Genomic DNA, 18552 nt, shown 5'->3' with positions numbered 1-18552 from the left:
AAGACTGACAGAGTAAATCATGGTAACAAGCTGGATATATGCATATGCAAACACCGAGAGTAGACGGCAAAGGAAATAATATGCCAAGGGGATGATTTGCAGCAAATGGGTGTTTAGCTTCCTCCCCCTCCCCCCTCCTCCTCCCTCTTCCTCTTCTTCTCCTTCTCTTCTCTTCCTCTCCCTTCTCTCTCTTCTCCTCCCCCTCCTCTTCCTCCTCCCCTTCCTTTTCTTCTTCTTCTTCTTTCTCCCTCTTCATATTGCTATCATTTGGGGGTGCTGGGGTTGAACCCAGGGGCGTGCACGTGCTAGACAAGTGTGACACGTCTGCAGCCATGCTTTCAAATTTTCTTTTCTTTCATTCTTTTTATTTTTAAAATTGATGCAAATTCACTGTATACAGTGCTTGGTTTAATAAATACGATTTCTTTCTATTATATCATGGGTTCTGACCGTGACACACACACACACACCTCTGCCTCTCTCTCCTCTCTCCTCTCCACTTTCCCACTAGCCTCCTTCCAAGTTTCTCTTGTGCTTCCACACCAAATTTGTGTGTAAATGCTAATATATGTGTATGCACACACATCTTAATGTTCTATAAAAAAAGCTGTGCTCCACAGGTGAGAGAAAACATGCAATATTTGTCTCTTTGAATCTTATTTCACTTGATATGATTATCTCCAGTTGCATCTGTTTTCCAGCAAATGACATAATCTCATTCTTCTTTTTGATCGAATAAAACTCCATTATATGTATATGTGCATATATGTGTGTGTATACAAACACAACACACTTTGTTTATCACCCACTCACACACACACACACACACCCTACAGACACTTTCTTTATCCTTTTATCTGTTGAAGGACATCTAGGCTGATTTCCTAACTTGGTTATTGGTCATCGGTAAACACCAATGTTCGTCTATCTCTGTTGATTTAGAGTTCTTCAGGCATATTCCCCGAAGTGGTTGGCTTGGTCATTGGTAGTTCTAGTTTTAGTTCTTTGAGGAACTTCGTGCTGACTTTCATGGTGGCTGAATCCTTTCACATTCCTAGCAACAGATACGAGCGCCCCTCTTTCTGGCACAATTGCCAGCATTCACTGTTTTCTTTCTGAAGCTGTTCTGATCACGGCGAGATGGAATCGTGGTGTGGTTTTTACTTTGTACCTCCCTGACTGGGAGGGATGTTGGCCATTTTTCCTGTTTCTCGGCCGTTTCATTTCATCTTTTGAGAACTGCTTATTTCATTAGCTCATTTATTGGCTGGGTTGTTGTAGGGGTGGTATTGTGGTCTGAGTTCTTCATACGTTCTGGATAGTAATCTTCGGTCGGATGTATACCTAGCAGTATTTCTCCCAGTGTGTAGGCTGTCTCAGCACTCATTTTCTTTGCTGTACAGAAACTTCAAGTTTAGCAATCCCAGTGGTCAATTCTCGGGTTTATTTCCTGAGCGATTACAGTCTTTCCCAGAAAGTCTGTGCCTATACTCACACTTCTAAAGTGTCTTCCTTCAGTTTTCCTTTAATGACTTCAGAGTTCCAGACCTTTGGACCATTTTGAGTTGGTTTTTCTACAGCGGGAGAGAGAAGGTGTTGGTTATTCATTAAGTGGTGCTGTTACCATGCGAGAAAAGCCACGAGGCGTGACAAAACCCACTATCAGAGTTTCTTAGGGAAGGAGGGACAGAAGAGACCGTGCTTAGGCCTGTAGAAGACATGGGGGGGAGTGGAGAAGAAGGGGGAGGAGTCTGTGACCCGCTTTTTGTGGATCCCCCCCCCCCACACACACACACACACACGTATTGGGCTTATGGAGCTATGCCACAAATGCGCATTGATTGTGTAATCACACTGAGCGCAAATTATGCAATCACGCAGAGCAGATTACGTAGAAAGTAAAGCCCTGGAAGGACTAATCGGTTTTTGTTGTTGTTGTTGTTGTTGTTGTTTTCGAGACAGGGTTTCTCTGTGTAGCTTTGCGCTTTTCCTGGAACTCGCTTTGTAGCCCAGGCTGGCCTTGAACTCATAGAGATCCACCTGGCTCTACCTCCCGAGTGCTGGGATTAAAGGTGTGCGCCACCACCGCCCGGCATTGTCCAGGGCCTTCTACTAATTTTAAGATTGTAGTTCTATGAGGAATGCCATTAGAATTTTTCTGGGAGCTTCCCTGAGACTTTCGATTGCTTTTGCTAGTGTAGATGCATTCTCTGTATCAGTTCTGGCAACTCATGGGCACAGGGGTCCTTTCCATCTTCTCAAGCCTTTCATTTCTCTCTTTAGTGTTTTAAAATTGTCAATATAGTCTTCCACATCCCTTGGTTAGGCTTACTGCTTTATGTTTTTAAGTTATTTTTTAAAGCATTTGTTTTCTTGATTTCTTTCTCAGTATTTCCACTATTGGCATAAAGAAAAGCTACTAATTCTAGTTTTTGTATGTTGGTTTTGTGTCTTTCTCTCCACTGAAGATGTTCATCAGTACAAGGAGCTGTCTGGGAATGTAGGGTCTTATGTACAGGATCATCTTATCTGCGATTAGGGATAAGTTGACTTCCTCCTTTACTATTTTTGTCCCATGCATTCATTCCCTTTCTTGTCTTATGGATGTAGCTAAGACTTCAAGGACTGACTTTGTTGAATGAGAATACAGGGAGCGGACATCCTTCTCTGGTTCCTGATGTTAGTGGTTACTCTTGAGTCTTTGCCTGTTTCATACAATGTTAATAACAGGCTTGTCATGTATGTGCTTTATGATGTTGAAGTAAAAACCTTTTGTTCCTCTTTAGGGCTTTTGTCATTAAGGGGTGTTGGACTTTGTCAAAGTTCTTTTCTGAAATAATTAAAATGATCATATGATTTCTGTTCTGGAGTCTATTAAAATGATGTTTATACGCATTTATTTGCATATGTTGAACTCTCCTTGCATTCCTGGAATGCAGTCTACTCAGTCATGATGAATGATCTATGAAGTTGAATTTGGTTTGTAAATATTTTTATTAAAAAGTTTTCATCCATGATCATGAGGAAGACAGCAAATAAATAATTTGATTCATTTGCTGTGTTCTTACCAGGTTTGGGAATCAAGGTAGTACTGGCTTCATAAACAGGGTTGACAGAATTCCTTCCTAAGCCATAACAGTACTTAGTACATCATAGTTCAGAATAATTAGCAGTGACTCTACCTGTGTGTGGACGTCTATTTAGTTGTGAGAATTTGCATTACTATTCCTATCTTGTTGCTTGCTATAGATCTATTTGTTTATAGACTCTTGGTTTAGTTTGGTTACTTATTGATAATTTATCCTTTTCTCCTAGGTTTTCCAATTTATTAGAATCTAAGTTCCCAGAGTACGCCCCAGGAAGCCTCTGGATTCCATTGGCATCTGTTGCAACATCTGCCTCTTCATCTCAATTGTTATTAATTGGTGTCTTCCCTCTCTTTTGATTAGTTTGACTACAAGATTGTTTAACTTTGCAAAGAATCATTGATTTTTTTATATTGTTCTTTTCATTCACATTTTATTCATTTCTTCCCTGATCTTTATTATTTCTTTCTGTCTACTGACTATGGGCTTGGCTTTGTTTTTATTTTTCTGGGAATTTGAGGTGCGTTATTAATTTGAGATTCCTCCAACTTTTTATCTATCTATCTATCTATCTATCTATCTATTTGTTATTGGTGTGTGTGTGTGTGTGTTTGTGTGTGTGTGTGTGTGTATGTGACAGATGTGTGTAGAGGTCAGAGATTAACTTTATGTCTTCAGTTCTCCCCTTCAGCTTTTATGTGGGTTCTGGGAATGGGATTTAGGCCACCAGGCTTGCATTGTGACTACTTTACCCATGGAACCATCTCAGTAGCCCCCTATTGTTTTAACACTTGTCTGTGGTGGAGTGGGGTGCACACAAGCGAAGGGCAGATTACCAGTTGCCTAGGGTCAGTTCTCTCCTTCCACCATGTGGGATCTGTATTTTGAGTCTGAGTTCAGGTCCACCCCAGACTGTGCCTCAGACCAGATATCCACTGCATGGAGCTCTATGATTCTGACTCAAAGTTTCTTCCCCCCCTAGAGTCAATTAAGCAGCCAAGGTCTGAGAGGGCAGTCCCATGGTGCTTGCTCTGAGTTCTCAGAATGAGCTATGCGTTGAGGGACTTTTGCCTCTCTAGCCACCTACCCAGCAGAAGCCTTTTCACAGGGCTTCATCCCCCTGCTCTAGTGGGGTGCCGACACTACCCCTCTTCCTGCTGTCCCTCTCTCTCTCCCTCTTTCTATTTTAATGAAAGTATACTGTAACTTTTCTTGGTTTTTCCCTGTGTCCTAGCCCACAGTCCTTCCCTCTGCAGCTGTGTTCACACTGTGAGCAAGTACTCCTCTGTCAGGCCAAGTCCTGCAGTATAGACTCAGGACTCCCCCTCTTCTATTCCCCAAAGTTCCCTCTCTAGTTTTGTTACTGACACTGGCGTCTCCACCATCATCCACTGGATAGGATGGCCGTCCTCCAGCTGCGCCTGGTTTACTCTTCAGATTGTCTCCTAGTCCTGTGCACGGGTACCATGCCATCTTCTTCCTTTCCACAACAATGTTTCTCCTTTCTTTTTCATTCTCATTTTCATGGGGTGGGTCGGTTGGTTGGTTGGTTTAGACAGAGTCTTTCTGTGTGTCCAGGCTGACATCAAACCCACAGTCCTCTTACCTCCACTGCTCAAGTGCTGGGATTGCAGTGTGCACTGCCACACCTTTTTTAAAAAATTTAAACCTTTCTTTAAAAAATGTAACCATTTTTTAAAAATTTAAACTTTTTGAGAATCTGAGGAAAGTTAAGAAACCCTCCACAATTACATATGGGTATGTATACCTGCACAGATACACACACACATGCGTGCACACACACACGCACACGCACACACACACATGCATGCACACACACACACACGCATACACACTCACACTGACACAGATAAACACACACAGACGTAGACACGATGCATTTATGGCACACATATCTTCTAGGACTATTAGACTCCCCTACACCTCTCCTTGGACCAAGGTTGAAAATGTTTCATCCAGAAAAAAAACAAATAACATCAAAAAATTACTTAAGAACCCCCCCCCCCCCAAGGCCAAATAACTAAATGAGCAAAAGGTATGACCAGAGGATTCTCTGCACAGGAAATAGAAACAGTGAACACAAGGACAGGCGATCAATAGCACTAAATAATGCCCTGGCTTTCTTCCTCCACACTATCAGCTGATTTCAGAAAGTGAACTTAACGCTGATGATGTTCCAGGAAAATTGCCACACTGCTGGTCCCCTATCTGAAGTCACTTAAAACACCCACGATCTGCCCAACACCATCAATACTTCTCAAGCTTTAGGGCCTTTTTCTGGGAATTTACACTCATGCAATAAACTTGAAGAGCAAAGCTCCTTCGAAACTTTCATGGCTTCATTTAGAGGCAATGCGGTGTGAGAACGAAACACCTCACACCGAGGTTGGAGGTGGGAAACAATTCAGGTGTGAACAGAACAGAATGCTCTGCTGACCTTAGAATGAAAAGGAGAACGTGGTTGTGACGTGCCAGATGAGGGTGGACAAACTTGTGTAGTTAATACAAAGTGGTGGTGGGACTTTGATTTTTTATGTATTCCACTCAAAGCATGGGGAGGCCATTATCCTAACATAGACTCTGAGGAAGAGAAGAAGTTTGTGGGTGTGAATCTCAAATTCGGGGATCCAGAGTTAATTAATGAGTGATTTGAGACCCACAGGATCTGTGATGAACTCAGAATTCCCTCTGCTCTCTTCCCCTCTCACTCCCTCTCTCTCCTCTCCCTCTGAAATTGTCCCCTTCCTCTGTTCTCCAACCTCCCCTCCCCACCCTCTCTTCTGGTCTCCTTTCTTCTTCTCTTTTTATTTGTATTTGTGCCCTCCTTAGAGGGATACATCCTTCTTATACCAATCATCATGACTTGACTGTACCACCAACCCCATCATAAAGAATTCACAATCCCTATCGGTGCTGAACGATGAGGATCTATATTATAAAGCGACGTGATGTGAATCGGCTCACTTGGAGGGAGAGAAAATCCTCTTCTTGTGGGCTACGGCTCTTGTCAAGATCTCAAGCTGCATGCCTGTCTTCTTCCAGCGCTGAGCCACCAGCATCCAGAACAGTACTTGGCGTGTGGTCGCTGCTCAGCAGATAACACGTGGAGGGAGTGGATGAACGGAATGAAGAAGGCTTCCCCTAAGACATAAAGAGACACCAAGCTGTGATCTGAGATCATTTGCTGATCACGGAAAGCAAACAAAGATTTTGGAAATGCTTATACTTGGAGCATGGGGCTGAAGCAGTTTTCCCCTCTCCCCAGGAGATGCACTAAGGGTGGTACCTAAATTGAGATGGAAAATCAGACCTGTTGGGAAAGTTGGCTGGACCTTGGGTATCCCTGCTCTATAGGAGTTTGAATGACACTTTGATCAGTATCCACTGGTTCCAATAACTTAGAGCTCATCCTAGTGCCTGGGATCAGGGATGACGCTGAAGATGAACCAAAGGGCAGTAAGAGGCTGAGAGGATGAACTGAGCCTGCCCAGGGCTGCATGCAGAAGGGTGAGTTGTCCAGTTCCATAGACAGTGAAACCCGATGAATATCCAGGAAACATACACGCAGGCAGAAGAACTATAAAGACAATTTTTATTACCAAATTTGTATTTCCATGAGATTAGAGAATACACAGTGCTTTTTCAAAGGGTATTGTGTGAGTTTAGACCATTTTACTTTAAGATGAAAATCATGATTGTTGGATTTGAAAATGTAGAAGAGCCATGAGGAGCATATTAAAAATTGAAAGAAGTAGAATAAATAATTTAAATCATCTGTTCAGAAAAAGAAAATCTCTCAGAATTCAGAGAGAAGCATGGAGGGATGAAAGAAAAGCAAAACATCAGAGTCAGTCTGAAATTGGCCAAAACAAAAACAGTCTGAGGTGGGAAATGCCTACACAGAGCAGCAAAACTAACGGAAATGACTCTCATCTAAATACAACTGGGAAAGGGTTCACATATTCCATGTACAGAAGATGAGTCCAGAATTAGTAAGGTTTTTTTTTATTTTTTATTTTTTTATTTATTTATTATTTTTTTTTTTTTTTGGTTTTTTCGAGACAGGGTTTCTCTGTGTAGCTTTGCGCCTTTCCTGGAACTCACTTGGTAGCCCAGGCTGGCCTCGAACTCACAGAGATCCGCCTGGCTCTGCCTCCCGAGTGCTGGGATTAAAGGCGTGCGCCACCACCGCCCGGCTCTTTTTTTTTTTATTTTTAAAATAGGATCAGCCAAAATAAAAAAGAATACATGTAAATTATGAGATTATTAAAAGAAGAAGAAGAAGAAGAAAGTGGAAAACGTGCACACAATATGCAGAGGGTAAGGAAGAAAGTAAGAAGAGACATGAAATACGCTGACAACATTAGCAGGAAGACACTGGTCATCACAATAAATATAAACAGATCAAACTTCTCTCTACAAGGACAAAGATTATCGTGCTAAGTACAAAAGCAAATTCTACTTGGACTAGAATAATAATGTTTAAAACAAAAGAATGGGCAAAAGATATAAGATAATCATTAATATGTCAAAGGAATATTGTGACAATATTAATATAAAATCTTAATTCATACCAGGTATTTTAATGGGAGGACAGGAATAAACCTTTTTTCATTTTTTATTTTTACTTATTTATTTTTTTGAGATGGGGCTTTTCTGTGTAGCCGTGGCTGTCCTGGAACTCTCTTTGTGGACCAGGCTGGCCTTGAACTCACAGAGATCTGCCTGCCTCTGCCTCCCAAGTGCTGGGATTAAAGACCACTGCCCAGAAAGGATACACCTTCTTTTTATATAAAAGTGAGATTCTCATTATAAAGAATAGTAAACACTAGTCACTAAATAACATGGAATTCTAATACACAAAGCAGTCAACTTGATGAGAGACTTAGAGTCACTATGTTATCTACCCACTAATTTATAACCATGACAGGAAAATTAAAATGAGAGTCACTTCTTGTCCTAAACAGCTAGAAAACTTGGCAGCACTGATTAATCAACTGTTGTCAAGCCAGTCTGACCTGACAGCCAATGAAAACTTACCAGCTTTATCGGGAAGTAGAAACACACCACTATGAGGGAAAAAATAATGCACTGAACCCCAGAGGTGATACTGATGAGTATTTGAAGATGTTAATGGCATATAACTCCATTTCATACATCCAAAGAACTAAAGAATGGCCGAACAAGTTAGGTGCAGCTGTTAGAAAACATACACACAAAAAATGATTTGACCCACAGAGAAAAAATTATACTACATGAAATAAGACACAGAAAATCTGGGATTACCTGTGAATTTGATGTTACATATGGAAATATTAGTGAAGTGGAGTCATATGCTAGGAAGTTTTCAAAATGAAATGGAAAAGAAGATGAAAAACACTAGGCGATGATGCAATGTGCCACAGGAAACAGCAAACAAAACAGCCTAAAAATGTCCAGGGAGAGAAATCATGCTCAAAGAAATAACAGCAGTTTTCTACATATGTACCAAAAGATAAAAAACAAATTAACAAGCTCCAACCACAAAATGAAAAGAAAAGAGAGTCTCATTGAGGGACACCACAACCAAGTTACTTACAAACAACTATTAAGAGAAATCCTCTACAGCAGCATCCCAAGGAAGATGTGTTAACTACAGAGGAACCAGATGAGAATGACATATATTGCAGCAACATAGGCCTGAAAGAAAAGACCTTTCAAGATCCAATTCTACAACCAACAACAGCTGAATAACAAAAGGCAAAATAATCTTCAGACACACAATCTTGAAGAATTCATCTAAAGATCTTAACAATGACAAATAAAAAAAAATTCCTTCAGGGACTGAAGGGATGGGTCATCAATTGAGAACTGTTGCCGTTCTTCCAGAAGACCAGAGTTTGGTTCCCAGCATCCACCTACAGTGGCTGGCAACTGCATGTAACTCCAGCTCCAGAGGATCTGATGCCCTCTTCTGGCCAACTCAGGCATCCACACTCACAAATCTCTCTTGATCTCTCTGTCTCTCTGTTAAACACACACACACACACACACACACACACACACACACACACACACACACACACACACACACACACACAAAGAGAGAAACGTTTTTAAAAATCCCTTCAAAGAGACAATGATAATACACAGAAATATGAATCTACATAAGGAACGAAGAGTCCCCCAAATGACAGCTACCTCAATAATAATAAATAATTCCTTATTTCCTAATAATAAATAATTCCTTATTAGCTACATCTCTCTGAAGATCATTGATTATCTGAAGTTTACAACATATGTAAAAGTAGAATGTATGATGAGGCAGCAGCTGAAAGCAGGAACCAAAGCAGGGGAGGACCAGGGCAGAGTGAGCCAGACAGAAGAGTCATCATACGGCAAAGTCCGACAATAGAACTCATTCAACCTGAAGAACAGAGAGAAAACAGACACGAGGTGGAATGTGCTCAGAAACACATGTACCAAGTAAGAACATCAAAAAGCACCCGTGGACTGGAGAGACAGAAGGCTCAGTGGTGAAGAGCACTGGCTTCTCTTCCAGAAAATCCACGTCACAGCATCTGCATGTTGTCTCACAACCTCTGTATCTTCATTTCCAGGGGATATGATGCCTTCTTCTGGCCTCCTCAAGCACTGCACACACATGGCATGCAGATATACATGCAGGCAAAACATTTATACACATAAAATAAAAAATAAATCTTGAAAGGCTATGTTAAAAATGAGTAAATAGATATTTAAATCACAAGCAGCTTTATAAGGGCACTGGCACTGAGAATTTCTTCAGCCACATGGAATCGAACCAAGAATCAGAGACATAAAGGAGAAATCTCCTAATACTGGGAAACAGACCATCAGTTCTAAATGACCCACTGGACAGAGAGGAAGATTCAAGAGGAATAAAAAAAAATACACAGAACTGAATAAAGTGAAAATACAGTGTATCAAAATTTGTGGACACAGCCAGGGAATTACTGAGGGAAATTTATTACACTACACGCATGCATAAACAGATGAACAGTTTCCAATCAGCAATCTAAGCTCCCTCAGGAATTTTGGAAAACAAAAGCAGAATAGACTCAAAGCAAAAGAGCAAAAGAGAATAATAAATCTAAGATAGGAAAAAAAATCAATGAAAATTTAAAAATAGAAAAAAAATGAAACAAAGAACTTACTCTTTGAAAAGATCAATAAAGTTAAAAAACTGGCAATACTCACAGATGACACATTTCCCAGTATCAGCAACAAAAAGAAAGCCACCATAGACTCTGCAGGTCACAAAAGGACGTCAGGTGGGGCTGTGGTGGCGGCTCACAGGAAAAGACGTAAGTTCTGATCCCTAGCACTGGTGTCGAAAGCTGGGTGTGGCAGTGTGTGCCTGAAACCCTGACACTGGGGAGGTGGCGACAGGCGGAGCCGAGGCACGCAAGGCAGTCTGAAACCATAAGAGGTGGATCAGTGACTGAGCCGCTGAGCTCCACACCTGCACACACTCAACACACAGAGACACATGTGCATGCACACTCAGGCTCACACACCCACAAGGACATTAGACAAATCATTCAAACTTCACAGGGTAACTTCGAAATTGAGATGACATGGACTAGAACCTTTGAAAAGCACAAACTAGTGCAACTCATCCGTTACTAAAGCAGGCAACTGAATATCCCATAATTTATAAGAAATTAAGTTTATAATAAAAAATCTGAGCGATTTCTCAGTCAGTAAGGATCAAATAAGGAAAGAGAGGCAGTGGACACTGATTATACAGATGTACAGGAGCGTGAAATGATGCGGGCAGCCTAAGAATGTGTTATTCTCAAATGTTCACACAACAGTTTTTAAGTTAATGACTTTAGGAATCACAAAAGAAAACAATGGATCCAAAAGGGGAGGACTTCGTTGATGTCTCTACATACTACAATGCAATCAAATAAAGAACAGGCTGCAAAATAAATAAAAATCACTTAGAAAATTAAAAATGCCCTCATAAATAAAAAAGTCAAAAATAAAAATCACACCACAAGGCCTAGGAGATAATTAGAGCAGTGTGTGTGGGGACTCAGGAGAGTCCAGGGGGCTGCCCCCAGGATAACCCATCATTTCAGTATTACTCATCACAAAACAGAGAAAGATCAAAACAGCTGGAGTACCCATTCATTTCAAGAAGTTTTTTTTAAAGGCACATTTTTAAATGGACTGAACTAAAAGTGAAAATATTCGACAATAGGTATGACATCAACAACTTGGAAAAGAAATGGAAAGGGAACTGTTGAATTCTAATTATTAAAATGTGAACAAGAGTGCTGGCAAAATCAATCAGAAAGAGAAAAGGCTAAGGGGTGGGAGTTTGTTAACATTCGGACCAATGTTTGTGGAAACAGCAAAGACTTGTATAAATTCTCTCCCCCGTGAGAGCAATGAAGGAGCTGGGAAACTCTGTCAGAAGGGATTTTTCCAGGGCTCTGAAAAAATAAGCCAAAGGCTGCAGCAGTGTGCAGAATATTTGCTTGGTTAAAACGGCTGAAGGTTAAGGTTAGGGCTGGGCTTAGGGCTAATGTAAGGGTTAGGGTTAGGGTTAGGGTAGAGTTAGGGTTAGAACAGTACTTAGGACCAGTGGTATTTTCTTCTCTGTAACCCTACCTCCCTCTCTGAAACTCTGCAGATGCTTTGAATATGCCTTATCTCTGTGTAAATCTTTACCTGGTTGCTACTAGAGTGATCCCAATAGTTCTGCATCCCTTTCAAAGCCTTTTTCCTGTTGAATTTCTGGTGACTTATGAGATCTCCCTCTTCTTGGGTTATACTTTTCTTACCTTATTTACTTTTTACCTTGTCAAAAACATAAAGATGTTTGTTAGCTACAATCCCAGGCAAGTCTTTAGACTTCTTGGCTTCCTGAGTTGATTGACTGCAATGGAAAATATAGACAAAACCAGCAGGTTCTGGTGGAGAAGCTGGGAGGAGATTTGCAAAGCTCTAATGTTGCAATAAATTCCATCTGCCTTCCCCCACACCTCAATACCAGGACTCTGGCCCTAAAATGTATATGAAATTCAGGGAGCTGGGTATATTCTAAACATCTTTCATTGATAGAGTGAAGTTGGAAACCTTGCCATTTCCAGTGTCAGAATGGAGATTACAAAGCTATTGTAACCAGGACAGCCTACTGGTAGTGTAAGGGAAGCCATGAAAATCTGAAATTGAGAATTCATAAATGAACTCATGCAGCTCCAGGCTCCTATCGCCAACATGAAAATTCACAGAGGTGATTGACAGACAGCATTGCTGCTTTTGCAGAAGACCAGAGTTCCAATCCCAGCCCAACTCCACTTCTCAGGTGTCTAGCGCCCTCTGTTGGCTTCCATGAGGACACACATGCACATGGCACACAGACACATAGGCAAAAATAATAAAATTAGTCTTTTTTAAAAAAGAAACTGGTGTGGAGATTATTTTAAATTTTTAAAGAAAATTCACGATCTTTTAAAAATTACGTTTTATTTGTTTATGTGTGTATGTGTTTATCTATGTGTCTGTTGACAGGGATGTGCCATATGTGGAGATCAGAGGACAATTTTGGGGAGACATTTCTCTCCTTCCATAATGTGGGACCTGGGGACTGAACTCAGACCATCATGATAGGCAGCAAACAGCTCTACCCACTGAGCCATCTCTCAGGCCCCAAGAAGAAAACTCAGGGAGGAGAGAAGAATCTGATGAAAAATTGGTGTAGAAAAGCCGGCTGTCATGTGCAGGTGAGATTGGATTCGTAATTCACAGCATATGCAAAAATTAACCCAAAATGGATCAAAGACGAAATACAAAGGCTAAACACATAAAACTATTAGGGAAAGACATAAATACTCTCCACTAACCAATAGTTTCTTAGGTTGGAAAGGGGGCTGGAGAGAGGCCTCAAACATTGATAGCACATCCTGCTCTTCCCACAGCCCATCTGTTCAGTTCCTAGCCCCCATGCTGGGCAATTCACAGCTGCCTGGAATTCCAGTTCTAGGTGATCTGGTGCCCTCTTCTGGCTTCCTTTGGCACCTGAACTCATGTGCACATACCCACACACCAACAGGCACACATACACATGAATAAATAATAAAATGATCTTGGTAATAAATTAAGTAAAATAAAAAGTTGAAAAGCTACCCATAGGATGGAGAAAACATTTGCAAATCACTTCTATGTGACAATAGTATATCCAAGAAGTACCATGAATCCAGAATATGTAAAGACCCCTTAGGATTCAACAATAAAAGTACAAATAACTCAGCAGGCAAGGGGTACAAATAGGCACTTTCCCAAAAATGATACAAATGGTGAATAAGTGTGTGATGAAATGCTCAACATTATCTTTCATGTCTTTATAGAAATACAGATGAAATCTATTCCATTCCTTCAGGGGGATGGCCATAATTTTTTTTTTTTTTGGTTTTTTTCGAGACAGAGTTTCTCTGTGTAGCTTTGCGCCTTTCCTGGAACTCGCTTTGGAGACCAGGCTGGCCTTGAACTCACAGAGATCCGCCTGGCTCTGCCTCCCGAGTGCTGGGATTAAAGGCGTGCGCCACCACCGCCTGGCTAATTTTTTAAAAATAGTTGATTTAAAGGTGTAATGTAGAGAAAACTGGTTACCAGAGGAAGTTTTATAATGGTACAGCCACTTTGGAGCGGTCAGTTCCTCAAAAGATTAGAGTGACAGTATGATCCAGCAATGTCACTCCTAGAGGTACATAGAAGAGAATGAAAAATGTATCCAGAAAAAAAAATGCACTTCAATGTTAAGCATTATTTGTAACATCTCAAAGTGTAACTAATACAAGTGTCCATCAAAATTGACAGGAAAAAAATCAACATACACACACATCAGAGGAATAGTATTTAATCATAAAAAGGTATGAAGTATCAATACACCCATTACGTGGATAAATCTGGAAAATATTTTTGCTAAACGAAAGAATCCAAGCACAAAAGGATATGAGTGCTATGATCCTGTTTGTATTAAACCTCTTGAATGGTCAAGTCCAAAGACAGAAAGTGCATTAGTGGCTGATGGGCTGGGGGAGGGAGCCTGGGGAAAGGCAGCTTAAGCAGCACCAGGTTTCCTCTAAGTTATAGCAGTGTTCTGGAATTAACCTGTGGTGATGTCATAAAGTTGGTGAATATAGCAAAAAGCAGGGAGCTGTGAACCTTCAAAGGGTCAATTTTATGGTATGTGAATAGTATCTTAGTTTTTCAATTATTCTATTCAGAATGATGAAACTGCTTTACTATAGACCTAGAGGAAAGTGCCATCTTAAAGCATATATTACAGAAATCACAAATTGCTAGGCTCAAAAACTGATGCTTAAGGATCTGGAGACATGGCTCAGAGGTTAAAAGCACTGGCTGTACTTGCAGAGGACCTGAGCTCAGTTCCCAGCATCCACAGGTATGCTCACAGCCATCTACAACTCTAGTTCCAGGATATCTGACACCCTCTTCTGGCCTCTCCCACACATGGTACACAGACATGCAACACACACACACACACACACACACACACACACACACACACACACACACACACACTAAATGTATTTTTTCAAAATTTGAGATTTTTGGTGAAGCAAATTCTTTTGTAAGACTTAGTTCCCTGAAATGGACTCAAAAAGAGATAGAAACTGAAACAAAAAAAAAATAGGGTTGGGGAGAGGACCTGAGTTCAAATCCCAGTACTGAGGAGCTGGAAATGGGGGTGGAGGTGGGGAGAGAGAGAGAGAGAGAGAGAGAGAGAGAGAGAGAGAGAGAGAGAGAGAGAGAGAGAGAGAGAGAGAGAGAGAGAATAATAAAAAGAGTGGAAGCAATTTACATAGACTAAAAACTGTAATTGGACTTTTTTTTTTCAAGGAGAGAATACAAAGCACTGTGTCTCTGTTGTTTAATTGGGAGGGGGTCATCCAGACTCAAGTCTGATAACATTTATAGATAAACCCAGGAAAGAAAGCTAATAACCAACTGTGTTTGGAGATGTGGATATGAAATTTCTTTTTCTTTTTTCTTTTCTTTCTTTCTTTTTTTTTTAAAGGATGATTGAATCCAGCTGCACATTAAGAAAATAATATACTACCACCAAATAGGGCCCATTATGAGAATAAGAGGTCAATTCAACATTAAAAGTCTACTATTTTAACTAACCTTATTAGTATGTCAAAGATGGCAAACAATATTAAATTCTTTACACACAAAAAATAATGCTCACAAAATTTGATTTTTTAATTACATTCAATCAAATATCAGCATTATGAAAAGCACTAAAAACATAATTAAATTCAGCAAAAGCAACAACAAGGCCCCAGCCATCAGTGTTGCTTAACTTCATCTTATCACCGCCTGCCAATGCAATTTGTCACAAAACCTAATAAAAACGTGACTATTCAAAAGGCTAACTAAGGACTCAGTAATAAAAACATATATACTAAAAATATCAAAATTTTATTGTTTTGTACTCTTTAGGGAAACAAAGTTGTCTCTACCTACATATCATAAACTTTCTTGCCATTCCTAGAGATAAAACATTAAAATTGTCATCAGATTATTTTAGTAACTTCCAAACCATTTGCTGATTTCTAGGAGTTGTTGGCGCAACTTTAAAAACACAACTATCACCAATCAAGTGAGCAATAATCTGACACACAGAGCACATCTAATTCTCCCAGCCACTTAACCACTAATTAGTACTCAGTGGCTGACTGGTGCCACATGTCTCTCAAGATCACAATATTGTTCAAATGCTGATGAATCTGTCAGCTTCCGCTGAACACCCAGCAACCAATCCAAACATTTCTAACCTTTAAAACATTCAGTTTTTACATTTTCAAATCCATCATCCTTGAAGCCATGCAGAACTTGAGGACTAGAATGTTGTACAACCACATGCCATGTAACACATTTAATCAGGGAGGGATAGGCAGCCTGTCAGCTGGTCATCTGCAAAGACTGTGTCTCCTGTGACACGACAAGCATCTGAGTCAGTAGTACCCTCTGCCATGGTGCACAAATGTGAGATCACCTAGCCCATACTCCTCAGAACATTTTCCCACTGCCGAGTGATGCATGACTGTATTTAATTACAAAAATCATTTTATCAACCTTCATTTACCTTAATCCATTTGCAGAGCCAAATAGTGGTCATAGCAACAGTAATAATACATTTTAAAACACAGTTTAGTGAGAAAAAAATTAAAGAAAAATTTCTGTTTTTTCTTTTGCCATTAAACACCAAATACATTTTCTGACTGTTTATGGATTGGACGTATTTTCTCTTCAATGTTTTCTCCCATCAGAAAGAGTCTATTATCTTTATTTCTATTGAACCTCTTTTTCCCTTTGGTTTTCTGTGTTCCCACATTTTTTAGTGTTCATCACATTAATCTGCCTCCAATCATTAGTGAAACTTCACATTAAACTGTCACTGTTCGTATTTTACTTTCAAATTAACTTACGGTGGAGTTTCTTTCTAAAAAGAGGGCAATTTTCTCAGTGTTTGCTCCTATTACACTATTTTTGTTAAATTGATAAATTCGAAAATTTCAAACTACTTTTGCAATCCATCACAGCCCAAGCATTCTAAGTCCCATTGTTTCAACTTTCAAATCTTTGGTTCTGTTATTAATTTTTCCCTGAAACTCTATAATTCGTGACAATAAATCAAACACTAATTTAGAAGACATTCATAATCACTTACCTACTTTATACAGGTCAGCCACAGGGATTCTCGACTTCAGTGAGTCAGACAGTACCTGATTAAAATGTCCAAGAAGTTTGCTGAAATGTTGTTTGAAACTGTGGGTTCTCTCCCCAGCTCTTCACAGGCTTGTACGAAATCTAATAAGTTTTTCATGGAAATATTGTTCATTGGAACCATTTTTCTTATGTGTCAACAATAAATTTTGATAAATTATTTCAGGTGCTTTTCCTTCCTGCCTCATGAGATCAACAAAAGCCATTAAATTATCTTCAAACTCTTGAAGTTCGCGTGTTAAATAAATTATTAAAACTATTTTATATGAAATGGTTGAGACTTCATCAATAATGATTGACATTTTACTGCCTTGATTTATACATTTTCCAAAAAGTTGTTTTCTTCTCTCAGCAGATAAATATTTCTGCAACAAGCAAGTCCATATATTTAGATTGCAGTGATAAGCACATATTAATGGCATTCCTTACTTGAAGCTTATTAAATATTTTATGTCTGAGGATGTACAATTATTTTTAAAGACACAGACGGTATTCTCTAGATGTTTTTCATTTGCTTTATCAATATTTTGATAAACTTTAGGAAATTTTATTACAAATACTTATCATGTGAAATTGATTCCTAATGATTTTTATGATTTTTCTCATTGATGAGAGAAATTATTCTTTATTTAAAATTCAGGTTTTGACAGACATAATCGTCACTCTTGTGAAATGGCGAATTATGACATTTTCAACTTAAAATCACTTTTTAGATTTACTGATTTTACTTTTATGTGAATGAGTGCTTTTCCTGTAGTATGTATGTGTACCACACGCATGCCTGGTGTTCATGGAGGTCAGAAGAGGGTAACAGATCTCCTAGAACTAGAGTTACAGTTGTTGGCTGTGAGCCACCATGGGAATGCTGAGAATCAAGCCCAGGTCTTCTGCAAGCGCAGCCAGTGCTCGTAACCAGTGACCTGTCTTTCTAGCCCTCAGCTCCTTTTATTTTAAGTTTTTATAGAACAACTTTGGGGAGTCAGCTCTCTCCATTGTAGGTTCCGGGCCTTGAACTCAGGCCCTCAGGCTTCCAATTCAGGAGAGCTTTTACCCACCGGGCCACCTCACAGGCTCCCTTTGAGCTTTTAAACATACCAAGGTTTGAGCATTCTGATGATCTGGGCAACTTACCGACTCCAAGTGCAGCCTCTGATATGACAAAGCTGCCACTTTATGTCTGTTGATGTGACCATATCGCTGTCGTTGAATTCACTTCAGTTACTGTTCTCCTTTGCCATCTCTACAGTTTCCAAAGGTCCCAGGTTCTGGTTTCTGCACAGTATCAGAGGCTGTTTCCCCACATAGTTCAATGTTAGGAATGTGGCTTCTTTGTTCTCCCACAGCCAGAAAATTCATGTTTATAATACTTAAAAAGAACATGGAGGAACTTATCCCAAAGCCTGCTGTATCTTCAATCTGGATTTCATTGTTAATATTTTATTATGAAGTCTTGAATTTATAAACATCAAAAACACTGCACAATTACTACTTACACAACTAATTATAGCCCACTAACAATAAAAGCAAAGCAGGAATGGCTGTATTTAGAAGCAGGAGTAATTGCATAATTTAGCCTCAAGCCATAGTTCTCAAACTTTTTGTCCTCAAAATACTTTCTCATTGTTAAAAATGATTTAAGATACCCACGGAACTT

General features: G+C 39.8%; 1 long non-coding RNA gene across 2 annotated transcripts; it reads right to left on the bottom strand.

The window, feature by feature from the left end:
* Positions 1 to 207: 207 nt before the first annotated feature.
* Positions 208 to 18191, bottom strand: LOC128097746 (uncharacterized). Of its 2 annotated transcripts, none has more exons than XR_008213967.1 (5): positions 18030 to 18191; positions 16843 to 16982; positions 10326 to 10542; positions 6072 to 6248; positions 208 to 1574 (listed from the first exon to the last, which is right to left on the bottom strand). It is a non-coding gene; the product is annotated as an uncharacterized LOC128097746 (long non-coding RNA). The 2 variants fall into 2 exon arrangements; XR_008213968.1 differs by lacking the exon at positions 208 to 1574 and adding an exon at positions 3741 to 4735.
* Between the last annotated feature and the right edge of the window lie 361 nt (positions 18192 to 18552).

Source organism: Peromyscus californicus, unplaced genomic scaffold, assembly GCF_007827085.1.
Source record: "Peromyscus californicus insignis strain IS unplaced genomic scaffold, ASM782708v3 Scaffold_5__1_contigs__length_169319896, whole genome shotgun sequence".
Taxonomy (NCBI): Eukaryota; Metazoa; Chordata; class Mammalia; order Rodentia; family Cricetidae; genus Peromyscus; species Peromyscus californicus.
Note: the sequence above shows the minus strand (reverse complement) of the source record. Positions and strands in the feature narration are given on the sequence as shown.